This window comes from Erithacus rubecula (assembly GCF_903797595.1).
Source record: "Erithacus rubecula genome assembly, chromosome: 24".
Classification (NCBI taxonomy): domain Eukaryota; kingdom Metazoa; phylum Chordata; class Aves; order Passeriformes; family Muscicapidae; genus Erithacus; species Erithacus rubecula.
Window position 1 is genome coordinate 160,135 of NC_136676.1, and position 15,758 is coordinate 175,892.

The 15,758-nt window shown below is 56.0% G+C and overlaps 1 long non-coding RNA gene across 1 annotated transcript; it reads left to right on the forward strand.

Moving 5' to 3' along the window:
• The first annotated feature begins 10,579 nt into the window (after positions 1–10,579).
• LOC306812131 lies at positions 10,580–11,755 on the forward strand. Its single transcript, XR_013776801.1, has 3 exons — positions 10,580–10,658; positions 10,820–11,403; positions 11,564–11,755. It is a non-coding gene; the product is annotated as an uncharacterized lncRNA (long non-coding RNA).
• Positions 11,756–15,758: the final 4,003 nt, after the last annotated feature.

Genomic DNA, 15,758 nt, shown 5'->3' on the forward strand with positions numbered 1-15,758 from the left:
TCCCAGTGTGGGCCCAGTTGCTCTGAGTCACTCCCAGTGTCATTCCAGTTGTGGCCAGCACTTTTCCAGTCACTCCTATTTTGAGTGCAGTGTGATCCCAGTCATTCTCAGATATTCCCAGTAGCATTCCATTTACTCCCAGTACAATCCCTGGTAGTTCCAGTAGGATCCCAGTATGATTCTGACATGGGAACAGCTGCTCCCATTATCATCCCGTTTGGTTCCAGTTGCTCCCATTTCCCCTCACTGTGGTTTCAGTCTCTCCCAGTGTATCCCAGTTGCCGCCAGCATGTTCCCAGCATGACTCTGATATGGGAACAGCTGCTCCCATTATCATTCCGTCTGGTTCCAGTTGCTCCCACTTCCCCTCACTGTGGTTTCAGTCTCTCCCAGTGTATCCCAATTGCCACCAGCATGTTCCCAGTCACTCCCAGCTGCTCAGACAGGCGTAGCCCCGGGAGGAACCCGGGGCTGCAAATGCATTTGAAGTGTCGATGATCAATGTGTCCTGCAACTCACATTAATTCTCGCAGATAGCTGCATTCTTCATCGACGCGCAAACCGAGTGATCCACCGCTAAGAGTTGTCTGGCTTTCAGCACTGACCCCGCACACGTGGAGGAGCCACGACCGCTCGCAAGAAGCAGCCCCTTTGTTTCGGCAGGGACACGCAGGCGCGCGTCCCGCTTGGACCGTATGAGCACACACGTTTAACAGAGGAGGGAAAAAAGTAAATCCCACATTACACTCCAAAAGCCAGCAAAAAGGTGCGCACCTCCGCACCCCCGACCACCTCCCTCAGCAAGGGGAGACACCACCTCGAATGCCATTTTTCAGAGGTGGCTCAGGCACCAGGGCTCGGCCTGACCTCTGCACCAAGAACTCGCATGGCAATGCGATAGACTGCGAAGGGACAGCGGCCCACCTGGTCTCTCTCACAAGACGACACGCATTCATGGCCGGGGGCGTGACCGTTGGCCTCTGCTCACACTCACGCCCTTGACCGATCCACGGGCTCGCGGAATGCCACCACGCCAACCACGCGGCCGGACTCTCTCCAGTGGCCTTACAACGTCCGAGATGTCACGTGGTGACTACCGCTCCACCGGTGCACCTCTGCACAAGAGCGCTCCCGCTGGAAGGTGAGAGTCCAGTGGCCGCACTCTGACACCGGCACCAGAGGCGGACGCCACCAAGACTCGAGCCAGCGTTGCGAGTGCCCTAGGCCTGCCGGTCGGCAAGACCCACTGCCACCAGGGCCGCACTCCCAGGACCACCGCCGCTGCTTCACTCTGTCAGGATCTCTTCCGTGGGTCCGCACCCAGGGGCAGGTGTACGGCACCGAGCCAGGGGGCAACGCCCGCTCCCCTTGTTTCCACTCAGGGACCGGGCGTGGAAGCGCCTCCACGGCTGCCCTGCACGCCTACCTTCGGCCCACACGCAGCCAGGAAGGGCAACAGGGAAGCGACGGGCAACGCCCAGGCTGGGACAGCCACAGGTGACGGCAGGCACCTTCCAGCCAACATCCCCCATAGGGTATACTTGCCGAGCGGCAACCGCTTGGCAAGGGGTTGCCCACAGTCACTGGGCCTCCAGCAACAGAGGGACGGCTGAGCGCTCACCCAGGCGGGAGAGCAGTCCAGACAGGGATGGCCGGTGGCCGGCACCCACCAGCACATTTGAGGAGAAGGCTGTCGAGGGAAGAGGCACAGTCGCAGCCTGACGCGGCGCCGCATGCAAGACCGTAGTGGCGGCCAAGAGGAGAGAGTGCGGCAGGCCCCGGTGGCCGCAACCCCACAGCTGAGGTAGTGGCAGAGGGGGTGCACCCTCTGCCGGCATTGCCCGTGTCGAGACAATTGCGTGTGCCGCTGCCTCTCAGCTGAGACTGGGCAGCAGAGGGGGGGGCAGGGCACCCCTCTCCGGAACAGCACGAGTGCCCCTGCACACGGGTGCGTGGCGGATCCCCAACAAACAGCAAGAGCATGGCCGGTCGCAACGGACACTACCACAGGGGATTGGAAGGAGTAGCTCCCCACCCCTTGATGGCGCTGCACCACCACCCGGCACCCACTGCTGCCGCCACCACCACCACCACTGCAGCGGGGCATACCGAGCCGCCCAAGTCTTTAAACCTCCACCTGGCCCGGCGGGCCCTTTCACCCCAAACAGACATATGACGATGCCAAGGGAACTCGGTGGGGGGACCGCCAAGGCACTGAGCACTAGGTACCTGACCCTAGGATGAGGGAAACGACCTGCATGGCCCTGCTGCCACATTTGCGGGAGCGTCCACAGACATGGGCGCGCCCGACATCCACTGCCATCACCGTGGTAATCCTTCTTGGGGCCTGGGGCTTTCCTCAGTAGCCCGGCGCTGCGCCTGAGAGGACCACCGCGGCTCAGGCCGTCTGCCAGTGCAGAGGACACGGCCTGGCCACCAAAACCTCACACACACCCAGCCGAGAGGCCACGGCGACAACGGAGCGAGGATTGCAGCCATCACCACAGTGCCACCCAGCAGCAGCTCACACATGCATGCTCACCCTGAGGTGTGACCTGGAATGCCCCGGAGGCCCGGCCCTTTGAGCTCCGCTGCTGTGCAAGGGGACCATCGGCCGGAAGCAGGATTTTGCCAGGCGGCAAAACCCCCTTTCCCGGTGCGGGAAGGGCAGAGAAGCCGCCTTCTCTGAGCCCCTAAGGCCTTCCCATGCTCCCTTTTGGCTTGGTTACATTGTCTTTTGCCATTGGCCGTCGCCTGGTGGGTGAAGAGGCAATGCCAGGCGGCGAGTGTGCCTCTGGGGGGGGGCCGTGCCAAGGACCCCTCCTTCCCGCACACGGACAGCTCTCGAGTGCCAAAGGAGAGCCGGGCTCGGGAGAACTCGGGCTGCGCCCACGCAGACGCCCACGTGGGAGTGAGCACCGACGACCGGCATTCGGCAGTGCTGGCAGCAGTGGCAAGGCTCGAGGCCAGCCATGCCCCCCACCCTCTGGCAGCGACTAACCAACAGCAGACCGACGCAGAGGGGGGAATGCAGCCTTCACAGCAGCGAGTAACACCATGCTTCGATGCCTGGTCGCAACATGCAGTATAGCATGGGGATAGCCCCGCCCGCATGCACAATGGTGGTCCTTCGCCGCAACGAGCGTCTTTCCACCCGGGACCATGCCGCACGCCTTCCACACTCTCTCTGGGGCTGTGAGCATGGTGTGCGGCGGCAGTGCAACAGCCGCCTCGCCATCGGGAAGGGCATGTGGCCCCCGGTACTGCCAGCCGGAGCGGGCAGCAAAGGGGCCGAGTGTGCAAACAGAGTGGGCATGCGATACGCCACACACGTGGCTGGCCGGATGGCCCAGCACAGCGTGGCAGGCGCCAGCCCCACCAGTGATGATCCTTCCACAGGTTCACCTACGGAAACCTTGTTATTACTTTTACTTCCTCTAGATAGTCAAGTTCGACCGTCTTCTCAACACTCCGGCAGGGCCGTGGCCGACCCCGCTGGGACCGATCCGAGGACCTCACTAAGCCGTCCAATGGGTAGTAGCGACGGGCGGTGTGTACAAAGGGCAGGGACTTAATCAACGCGAGTTTATGGCCCACACTTACTGGGAATTCCTCGTTCATGGGGAAGAATTGCAATCCCTGATCCCCATCATGAATGGGGTTGAACGGGTTACCCCCGCCTGCCGGTGGAGGGTAGGCACAAGCTGAGCCAGTCAGTGTAGCGCGCATGTGGCCCCAGATATCTAAGGGCATCACAGACCTGTTATTGCTCAATCTCGGGTGGCTCTAAGAAGTTGGACACCGACCACTCGGGGGTCACGTAACTAGTTAGCATGCCAGAGTCTCGTTCGTTATCGGAATTAACCAGACAAATCTCTCTACCAACAAAGAATGGCCATGCACCACCACCACCCACGGAATTGAGAAAGAGCTCTCAATCTGTCAATCCTGTCCGTGTCTGGGCCGGATGACGTTTCCCATGTTGAGTCAAATTAAGCCGCAGGCTCCACTCCTGGTGGTGCCCTTCCGTCACTTCCTTTAAGTTTCAGCTTTGCAACCATACTCCCCCTGGAACACAAAGACTTGGGTTTCCCAGGAGCTGCCCAATGGGTCATGGGAATAACGCTGACGGATCGCCAATTGGCATCATTTATGGTCGGAACTATGACAGTATCTGATTGTCTTCGAACCTCCGACTTTCGTTCTTGATTAATGAAAGCATTCTTGGCAAATGCTTTTGCTCTAGGCCATCTTGCACCGATCTAAGAATTTCACCTCTAGCAGCACAATACGAATGCCCCTAGCCGTCCCTCTTAATCATGGCCCTGTTTCTGAAAACCAAAAAAACAAAAAAATAGAACTGGTGCCCTATTCCATTATTCCTAGCTGCAGTATGCCGGTGGCCAGCCTGCTTTGAACACTAATTTTCTAAAGTAAACGCTTCGGGCCCCATGGACACTCAGCTAAGAGCATTTAGGGGGCGCTGAGAGGCAGGGGCTGGGACAGGCGGTGGCTTGCCTCCCGTCGGACCACCAGCTCGATCCCAAGATCCAACTACAAGCTTTTTAACTGCAGCAACTTTAAGATATGCTATTGGAGGTGGAATTACCGTGGCTGCTGGCACCAGACTTGCCCTCCAATGGATCCTTGCTCAAGGATTTAAAGTGCACTCATTCCAATTACAGGGCCTCGAAAGAGTCCTGTATTGTTATTTTTCGTTACTACCTCCCCGGGTCGGGAGTGGTTAATTTGCACGCCTGCTGCCTTCCTTGGATGTGGTAGCCATTTCTCAGGCTCCCTCTCTGGAATTGAACCCTGATTCCCCATCACCAGTGGTCACCATGGTAGGCACAGACAGTACTGCACCATCGAAAGTTGATAGGGCAGGCATTCAAATGGGTCGTCGCTGCCACAGGGGTGTGTGATCGGCTTGAGGTTATCTAGAGTCACCAAACCTGCTGGGCAGGCCCGGGTTGGTTTTGGTCTGATAAATGCACGCGTTCCCAGAGGTCGGCACTTGTCGGCATGTATTAGCTCTAGAATTACCACAGTTATCCAAGGAGCGGGAGAGGAGCAACCAAAGGAACCATAACTGATTTAATGAGCCATTTGCAGCTTCACTGTACCGCCCGTGTGTACTTAGACATGCATGGCTTAAGCTTTGAGACAAGCATATGCTACTGGCAGGATCAACCAGGTAGTCACCACCCACAGCGGTGCCGCGGTGTGCACGAGCCTGGATGCTTGGCCCGCCAGCGAACGCCCTGCCAACCCTGACCACCCTGGCTCTTTCACCGGTCCGACCTGCGGGAGCGGCATCACAGACGCGACGGTGGCGGCATGGCAGCGATGGGGACCGACAGCAGCAGCCAGCAACATTGCGGCCCAGCAGTGCCTGGAGGGGGGAATGGCGCCACATGCAGAGCAAACCCCCACCCGACCCCAGCAGCCGGCCCTTCCTGTTGCGCCACGTGCAAGGAGCCGGGACCACTATGCAGCTTTTTGCCTTGGACAACACGAGCCTTTCTCTTCCCCTTCATTTTTTTCTCCCTTTCTCTCTCTCTTGGCCTCTCGCTTTTCTCTCTCTCAGGGCCTGCGCCCTTTGAGACTAGGCCTCGCATTCACAGTCACACACACACTGGGTGTGTGGGATGGGGCTTGGATGGCACTGACCCGCCCCCCCAGGCCGGCCCAAAAGCACTGGATGTGCTAGAGGAGACAGCAACCCAACAAGGCGGGTGCAGCCCAGACACCGAAGCCCCTTGGCCAGGGCGGCTTGCTCTGCAGCAGGTGGTGGCATGACAAAGGCACGCCGGTATGGTGCACGCACAGACAGGCTCTTTTCCCCTGTCCATGCCCCATCGGTTTCTCATCTTTCTCTCTGGGGCCTGCTTCTCTTGGCTCAAGCTCAGGCCACACCACCACCCAAGCACTGCTCACAGCCGGCACCCACAGGTGCTACTCGGGACCAGCACCGGCACCTCGCATGGTTTGAAGGACACCTGAGGACTCATGGGGCCATGCGGCCATCACACAGCCCAGGACGGTAAAGATGTTCCTCCCCAAGCAGGGGAAGGAGTGACACCTCACCTGCGAGGGGAAGCAAATTGGAAAAGAGACCGCCCTGCTCGAGAACCGGACACCGCTGCCGGCCAGTCGGGGGCCCTTTCCGACGCAACCCGAAAAGCCTCATCGATCGGTCAGCAACAAAGACAAGCAGCCGCCAAAGCGGTGACAAGGGCCCAGCCACCACGTTTTCCTCAGACAAGAAAAAACAAGGACCGAAAAAATGAAAAAGAAAAAGCATACGACACGTCGCACGACCCGTGCTAGCCACGGGGGTCACAGGCCAGGGGTGGGGGTGAGGCCCGCACCTCTCATTCCCCCGTAAACCCCCCCATCCACCGACATATCTCTTCTCTCTAGCCAGCTTCTCTCCCCTTCATGTTTCGTGGCCCGCGACCCTTTGTCGTCAGCGCACTTCTCGGTGCCGCAGCTTAAGGCTGAGAAAATAAAAAGAACAAAAAAAGGCCGGGCCGGCAGCCCCCACACTTCACCACGCACATCGGCACACTCGCCTGAAAAAGCAGAGCCACTCACAAACTCAAGCCCACCGGCAGTCACGGTGGCTGGGACAGGCCACATACCACAGGCTGCCCAGGCGCGGTGTGGCTCAGTCGCACCAGCCAGGACCAAGATAGGGCCAGGCGCCGCTGCCTCCCCCATGACATTGCCGGGGGCTTTCTCTCGGGTTCCAGCCCGCGCTACGAGCGCAACTGGCAACCGCAGCCAGCCGCCGCCCCTGAAAAATTCTGTCCGCTACGCGGGTCCCCAGCTTAGGGCCAAGCAAGGGGGATGCTTTCAACACCACACAGCGAGGACGGGGTGCCGCCAACCCTGGCCTGCAAAACTCCATGGGGGCGACTCCCGTCACTGAGCCCCTCAAGGCAAGCAGGCGAAGCCGAGGCGAGGCCACACGCCCCACTGCATGTCCCCAGCAAGCCCTTCCGACACTGGCAAAACAGGTCGGGAGAGGGGAACAAGGCACAGCCACCTAGGCGGCCAAGCGAGCCATGCTCGAGGAGCTCTCGGGGCAGGGGCCAGGGAAAGTCTTGCAGGCCCAACACAACCCTGGCCGCGTCCAACCCTGGTTGCCGGCCACCGCACACCAGACCAGCAGCCCAAAAAAATGCCGCACCTGCCGAGTGGGCCAGCCCCAGCGTAAGGCCAGGCAGAAAAAGAACGAGGTGCCCACCACCATCGCTGGAGGAGCGAGTGGGCGCCTGGCTCCCTCCCCTTCACAAAACCGGCAACAGATGGGCCAGAGCAGGACACGCTCACGGCTTTTTCTCTTGCCCCTGCCTCACCTGGCCTGGGCCGGGGAGCAGCTCACATCGCATCTCCGCGCAACCTGTCCCAGTAAACTGGGTAGTACGGGAACCCTCACAAAGCCACGTGATTTTACCTAACATTGGTGGTACTTTTCTTGCCCTGGCGACCACACGCACGGTTGTGATTCTCCACTCTGTACACAGGCACGGGATCAGCCTGCGGGAATGTGGCCCGTAGCTCACTCCCCTAGAACAGACAGACGAGCCCAAGGCTGCAGACGGCCCCAAGAGAACGAATTGTACGTGACCGAGGGGGCGCAGTGGCATGCACCGCCTCTTACGATGACACAGCTGGAGGCAGTCAGAAACAGCGACGACTTGGTGAACTTCTGGGCCCGGTAAGGACAACAGGTCTACCCAGCCACTGCTGAAATACGACTAAGTCCCGCCCAAGCGGAGTAGACCTGTCCACCCAGCGACCGCCCGCCTTCTCCGGTGGCAGCTGGCGGACACTGCCAGCTGGCCAGCCAGCTTCGGAGCCGGGTAGACCTGGCCTCCGCCGGCCCCCCCAGAGACAGGTAGACCTGTTCACTCCGTGACTGCCCGCGTTCGCAGCACCATCTCCGGTGGCGGATGGCAGACACCACCGGCTGGCCAGCCGGCTCCGGAGCTGGATAGATGAGGCATCCTCGTACTATCCCGGAGTCGGGGGAACCCCACAGCCCCAAAACGCCTCGGACCCGGATGGCTTTCTAACAGCCATGCCTCTATTGGCAAACCCAATTTCAAGACAGATAAGTAGTTTCGACAACATTTTATTTTATTTTATTTTATTTTATTTTATTTTATTTTATTTTATTTTATTTATTTTATTTTATTTTATTTTATTTTATTTTATTTTATTTTATTTTATTTTATTTTATTTTATTTTATTTTATTTTATTTTATTTTATTTTATTTTAATTTTCTTTTCTTTGCTTTATCTTTTCTTTTTCTTTTCTTTCCTCCTTTTTTTGAATGAATGTTTCTTCTACTTGCTTGGAACCAAAATCTTTTATGGAAAATAACAGTCTGTGCCCTGTGCTCGGCCTGCTGCCACACTGACCCACCCAAACGGCATCCCCATAAACCCCTCCCCCATACCCCAGAGACATTACCTATGAAGCCCCCCCCCCCACCCCCCCAACAAAACAGAACCTCACGGGCCACAGCACGGGGAGGGGAAGCATGTACATGTGGTGGAACTCAGCACAGAGGCCCCGGTCCCAGGCACAACTCACCCCTGTGGCGGGGTGGTCAGCACCGCTTCCAGCAAGCGCATGGTCGCTTTTGGGCCAGTTCTTCCACGGAAGTTCCAGAGAAGTCTTTGGCCTTCAGTGCGGGTCTGGGGGACCGCGGGGGCTCGGTGCCGAGGCACCCAGGGCTGGCACAAAGCCGCCAGCCCTCCACTCGCATTCACACAGAGAGACAAACACAGAGACAGAGACACACACACACACACACACAGGCACACCCCCCACCCTCTCTCATGCCTTCTCCCCATCCCTGCCCCCCCCTCCTGTCTTTCATGGCCAGCCATTGATGCTGGGGGGTGACCCTGCCCCCCACCATCAGCATTGTTGGCACTGCTTTCAGGCTTTCCCCTTCCCCGTCCATTATTGGTTGGGGGCACTCCGCCTTCCACCATCAGCCACCCCGGTGCCAATTTCAAACTTTTCCCGCCCAGTTTCCCAACGGCCAGTTCACAAAGCGGCAGTGGCAACAGGGAGAGGAGGGGGCTCCTGCTGAGGCAAGCAGGCTGAGAACCTGGTGCAGAAGCAGGGTTGGCAGTGGGCTGCGAGTGGTGCAGGAGGATTGACATGGTCTCTTCCTTTTCAATGAAACTTTCTGTTCATCTCTCTCTGAGCTTTTTCGTCTGGTGGTGTTTCTTCCCTCTCGGCCTCAGTCAAGGCTGCGGCAGGGCAGCAGCGGGGCAGGCGGCTGAGGGAGTGAGCAATGCAGAAGTGAGTCCGGCGGCCAGGCTGCTCTCTATTCGGGCACAGGGAGGGAGCGCGAGAACACTGCCGGCTCCTCTGGGTGTAGCTGTGGAAGTGAGGTGTGGGCAGGATGTCAGCAGAGCGGGCTGGGGTTGGGGCTGGGGCAGGGGCCGGCAGAGCTCGGCAGTGGGCATGGAGTCGGCAGGGACAGCAGCGCAAGTCAGGCACATTGAGGGAGCGGCTTTTGGGGAGGGGGAGGAGCAGGTGTGAGCAGGAGTGTGAGCGCGGTGCATGTGCATGGGGCCTGTGGGATCTGCAGGGCACATGGCAAAGGTGTGCCCGGCGGGTGGGCCAGCGCAAGGGGGCAGCTTGTCCGATGGACAAGACGCGGCGCCGCTGCTCAGCAGTAAGGGGGGGCGACAGCAGCAGGTCTACCCCGTTGTTAGCCGCCAGAGACTAAGACCAGCAGAGGGTAACAGGTCTAGTTGGCAATTGGCTGGCAAAACCTAAGATCGGCTGATGGCAACAGGTCTACCCCGCAACAGGCCAGTAAGGACTATTGGGGGGGTCAGGCAACAGGTCTACCCCATGGGACTGCGACTGGAGGAAGGCAACAGGTCTATCCCACTTCAGGCCTGCAAAGACCAAGGTAGGTAGGGGGCAACAGGTCTACCACACACCAGGCCGCCAAACACTAAGACCCGCCGATGGCAACAGGTCTACCTGATTGCCCCTTGCCAGGCGGCCAAGTCCAGTCGACCCAGCACCCGCCTGCATGGCACGGGACACCGGACAGGACACCATGCTCTCCCAAGTGCCAGCCGCCACACTTGCCCATGGCACCGCCCAGCGCTCACAGGCACCAGGTCTACCTCCTCACCCAGAGACAGCAACCAACAGGTCCCCTCTACACCGCACACCCGCCACTGCCACCGCCCGTGGCCACGCAGCCAAGCCACCACCCTGAGTATTGGGCCTGGCGGCACGCGGCCCCTTAGCTCACTGCTTGGCCCCCAGACTCCGTGTATCGAGCCTGGGGACCCCTGCAGATGAGGGTGCGAAGGTGGGGCCCGCGCAAGCGTGGGCGCCCCAAGCACCCTCTCTACTGGGACCCCCTGTCAGTCCCATCCTGCCAAGAGAGGCCTCGGAGGAGAAAGGAAGGAAGGAGGAGGGTGTGCTGCCGCACCCACACACTGGAGTGCCGGGCCAGCTGGCCGGTCAACCCATTCAGTTCAGTTTGATGGAGTGAGTGAGCATGTGACAAAAGCTTGTGTCGAGGGCTGATTCTCAATAGATCGCAGCAAAGGAGCTGCTCTGCTACGTACGAAACCCTAACCCAGATTCAGGTCGTGTACAAATGATTTAGTGCCGGGTGCCCCACAGTTATGCGGTACGCGACAGGGGAGAGGCAGCGCCACATCTGTCCACCCCTCCGGTCCCGACCACAAGCGGCGCTTCGCACTGGGCCCCCCCACGGATGGGTGGGCAGCCGGCTATCGCGAGCCCACCGAGGCGCCAGCAATGCTGCGGTATCGCTGCATCTAGGCGGGATTCTGACTTAGAGGCATTCAGTCATAAGCCCGCAGATGGTAGCCTCATGCCAGTGGCTCCTCAGCCAAGCATACACACCAGGGGTCTGAACCTGTGGTTCCTCTCATACTGAGCAGGATTACTATTGCAACAACACATCATCCGTAGGGTAAAACTAACCTGTCTCACGATGGTCTAAACCCAGCTCACGTTCCCTATTAGTCGGTGTACAATCCAATGGTTGGTGAATTCTGCTTCACAATGATAGGAAGAGCCGACATCAAAGTATCAAAAAGTGACGTCGCTATGAATGCTTGGCTGCCACAAGCCAGTTATCCCTGTGATAACTTTTCTGACACCTCCAGATTAAAACCCAAAAAGGCAGAAGTATCGTGAGGCCCCGCTTTCACAGTCTGTATTCGTACTGAAAATCAAGATCAAGCGAGCCTTTGCCCTTCTGCTCCACGGGAGGTTTCCATCCTCCCTGAGCTCGCCTTAGGACACCTGCGTTATGCTTTGACAGATGTACCACCCCAGTCAAACTCCCCACCTGCACTGTCCCCAGAGTGGGTCGCAGCCAGCACGCGCCAGCCACTTGGTGCCAGAAGCAAGAGCCCCCCTCGGGGCTTGCCTCCCCGCCTCACCAGGTAAGTGAAAAATGATCAGAGTAGTGGTATCTCACTGATGACCGGGACGCCGACGGGCGAGTCACCCCGCACTGCCGAGCATGCGCCCGGCCTCCCACTTATTCTACACCTCTCATGTCTCTTCACAGCGCCAGACTAGAGTCAAACTCAACAGGGTCTTTTTTCCCTGCTGATTCTGCCAAGCCCATTCCCTTGGCTGTGGTTTCGCTGGATAGTAGGTAGGGACAGTGGGAATCTCGTTCATCCATTCATGCGCATCACTAATTAGATGACGAGGCATTTGGCTAGTAATCAAGCAGAGACTCTCGTTTCTACACTTTTTCTGGGTTAAGTCACGGTGGCCCGTCCACCGGGGTCAAATTCGGTAATTTTGCCCTAAGTTGGATCGTAAGTCGGATGACATGCTCACACCGTGCCGCCACGCTTTGTGCAGAAACGAGAATCCCACCGAGAATCCGTGCCTCTGTCGTGGCCACTGTACAGCATGAATGCATGTGCCCCTTCAAGACAACCCACACTGTAGCCGAGTGCACAGATGGGGCCCAGAGAATGTGCCTTGACACTCCACCACTCGACGCCACAGGGTTACAGCCTGCGCAGAGCCCCCTGGTGGCAGTTCGCAGCATCAATTAATCGGAGCACCCACATGGTTGGAACAAACGGATCTGCAGCCACAGGTGCAATCACAGGTTACACAGCCCTGTAGCACAGCTGCTTGCGCAGACGTATATGCCCCTCAACAGATGCTTACGCAGGCTGGCCCTGACAGGTGTCAGTGCGCCCTGATGATTTGGAGGGTTCCTGGTGGCTCATGACAGCACTACCCTCCAAGCGCTGTCATGCTTTACCCAGCGTTGCCATCCCGCAGGCAGGGGGCCTGGCAGACTTGTGCTGCATGCTCCCTGGCTTAAGAAGCATGCATCGACACAAGCTTTTGTCACCAGGTACTGCCGAGTGGTTGGTGAGGCCACTCGGAAGGTGCCAATTCCAGTCTGGCAGTGTCCTAGAATTTCCCTGCTGTTTTCCAACTTTTGGGCCCGTGGACAAGTCCTTTGGGAAGAGGACACCCCCACGGAGATGGGAGAGCCTCAACCGTCTAGTTGGTTCCTGCATTTCATGAAACTGCTGAGTGGGTTGCTACTCCACCGCAGGGGAGGTAGGCCGAAAGCCCCCTCCACTCACACTGGGGTGAAAAGTCAACTTAGCTGCCCTTTACGGGTGCCCAGCGGGACCAGCGAGGAGGTGTGACTTTCGCAGCCATGCCCAGCCAGTAAGTCGCCACACTTCAGCTGCTTAATAAACATACAAAGATTATATGTTCCTTTTCCAGGTTAAGTAAAGGTGGCCCGTCCACCTGGTCCAGATTAGAAATTTGGACCCAAATCTGGGTGATGGTACAAGACACGATAGAAGGATGAACCCCTCCCACCCAAAACCTATTCCACTGTCCAGGTGACCGACAGCTGGGCAGGGGCCGACAAGTTTATTTATTTGATACAACAGTTCGTGCCTTGCTGGCAAATATGTGTACAATATCAACGGAAGAAAGGAGCACTCTGGATGCTAGGGCCCGGGCAGTCTTCCCTAGCCTCGCTTCAGAGAGACCTAGGGCCAATAGCAGGTCAGAGTTCTTTTCATACCACTTCCCCCGCGCCCCAGTGGGAAAGCCTACGAACTCTATCTCGGCGGCATTAGTTAGGTCTTTAATTTGTTGTAACAGGCATTGATATTTCTTAGCCTTCTCTGCCGCAGCCTCCTTTAATGAGGAGCTGTTGTGCTCATATCTCACTGTTACATCCACCACAAGTGCCTTGTTTCCTTTTATAAAAATCAGGTCTGGCTTAAACAATTCCTGCTTCTCATCTCCTATGTGTGGTTCCTGGAATACTGACCAGCCCTCCCTCTTAGCCTCATTGCTAAGAGTATCACAGATGGAATTATGTCTTTTAATCCTGGCATCTTTTGTAATTGGGCAGCTCCCGATTATGTGAGCTGTTGTTTCATAATCAGCACCACAGTGTCTACAAGTTATCGCGTACTCGTCCTTTCTACCCCTGGCCAGGAATTCTCTTGTGGGGTAGACATTAGCTCTTAATTGTAATGCTGTTATTAATTTTCTGTGAGGAAGGCCTCTATACTGGATTAACCAGCCATTACTGATGTTATAATTCTCAAAATTCTCAATACCATGGCCCTGGGCTGCCAGGTATTTCCATCTATTAAATTCCACTTTCCGCCAATTACAAGGTCTCGGGTAGCGAGGTCTGGGAACGGGGGCCTCCCATTCCGACATATCTTCACCTCTGCTCCCAACACTCTCATCAACTGGAATAGACTCCCAAATTGTCGGGATGAACTCCTTCTCTCCAATAGCACGCAACCATAATTTCTCATATAAGAGCTCCAGATGTTCTCCCTTCAGAAATTGTACCAGAGTCTCATCCGAAGACTGAGCCAATCTATGCAGCCTTCGCGTGTGTATACTAGGCACAAGAGCCGATAATTTGATAATACCTAGACCACCATCTTTACATCTCGAATACAAGGTCACATCACATGTACTCAGAGGGAGGTGAAGCCAGCCCTTGACTTCATTTCAAACAATTAAGTCAAGGGATTTGCGGGGCCCACTTTTAAATTCGGTGTGGTCAGCCAGATATATTAGTCTAGGGATGGTATATATCCTAAGTATATTGACTTTTTGAAGGGGTTTCAGTAGTGCGTCCCCTATCCGATTAAGCCACTCTTCCAGCTTCTTTGATAAACCTGAATCGGCAAAGCCAGTCCAGGGGTCAATTTGTATACCAAGATATTTCTCTGAATTCCCTGGGTCAATCATATTTAGGGGGGTACCATTAATAGTCCAAGCGGGACAATCATTGATGGTATATACGTCCCTGGTCAGTCTGATGTAAAAATCGTGGCATTTTCCCCCTTTGTCTGGAGACCCGTAAGTTCACAAAATGTCTCCAATATCTTGATGTTACCACGCATTCCATCCCAGGAGTCACTTAACAACACCAAGTCATCAGCAAAGGCCATAGCTGTAATTGTTAAACTTCCTCTCTGGAAACCATAACCATTCCTCTCCAATTTACACAAAAGAGGATCAAGCACAAGATTAAATAAAATAGGTGACATAGGGTCTCCCTGTTTGACCCCTCTTAAGATCTTAATCGGGTCTGTCCTTCCAGATTTCATACCAATATACGTACTGATGTTCTTGTACAAATCAATAACCAGCTGCACCACATGGGGATCCACCCCCCTCTGTCTCAGACCTATAATGATATGTTCGTGACTGATGGTATCAAAAGCCTTGGCAATGTCCACAAACATGACCCCCAAGTCACAATGCTCCCTTTTAGCATGTCTCACCACGAGCTGCAACAGCTTCAGGTTCTCAGAACATCATGACGCCCGAATAAATCCCCTCTGCCTGGGGTTAATGGGACAAGAACAGGTCAGCCTCGCCGACACAATCCTGGAGAACAACCTAAGCACCGTCGAAGCAATGGTGATAGGCCTCCAGTTATTGATGTCACTCACCTTTTCCAAATCGGTGGATTTCGGAATCAAAACTGTCCGGCAATCCCGGAGCAAATCAGGTATTGTTCCAGCAACAAGCCAGAGGTTGAAGATCTCCGTCAACAAAGAAAACTTTGGGTCTTTTTTAAGAAGCTGACCCAAAGTAATCCCATTCGGCCCAGAAGTGGAGGTCTTAGCCATTTCATTCAAGTTCTTTTCCATCTCTTTTGGAGTTATCAGGGCTTGAAAAACGGTGTTATCAGCCCTCCCATGTGGTGGGAAGGATTCAAGACCCTTAAAACCAACCGATATTTCCCATCGAGCTTTAAAAGCAGCATGAACAATGTCAGATGGTAACTGGCACTGCAAGTCCTCAACATCATCCAATATGATCCGTGCAAGCCTCTTTCTGTGCAAGTGGAACAACCTCTGATATCGGAGATATTTTCCTTTTTTCTTTGCCCTTTTTCACATCCAATTAGTTATTGTCTTGGATGCTTTCTGGCCCTTCTGTGATTTCTGCCGCCTGGTAGATTTCACATCCTGACTAAGCCCAGACAGGCTACCAAAAAACTTCTCATAGACCTCATTCACCACCATTTGCGGATCTTGCCCATCTAAGATTTTCCAGTAGGCCTCCTGGCAGCTGGTGAATCTATATGCAGCCAACATCCTCTTGATGGCATCCGAGTATTGGAGCTTCAACTGTCCCTCCTGAGGCAGATCAGCACTCTGGGGAAGTTCTC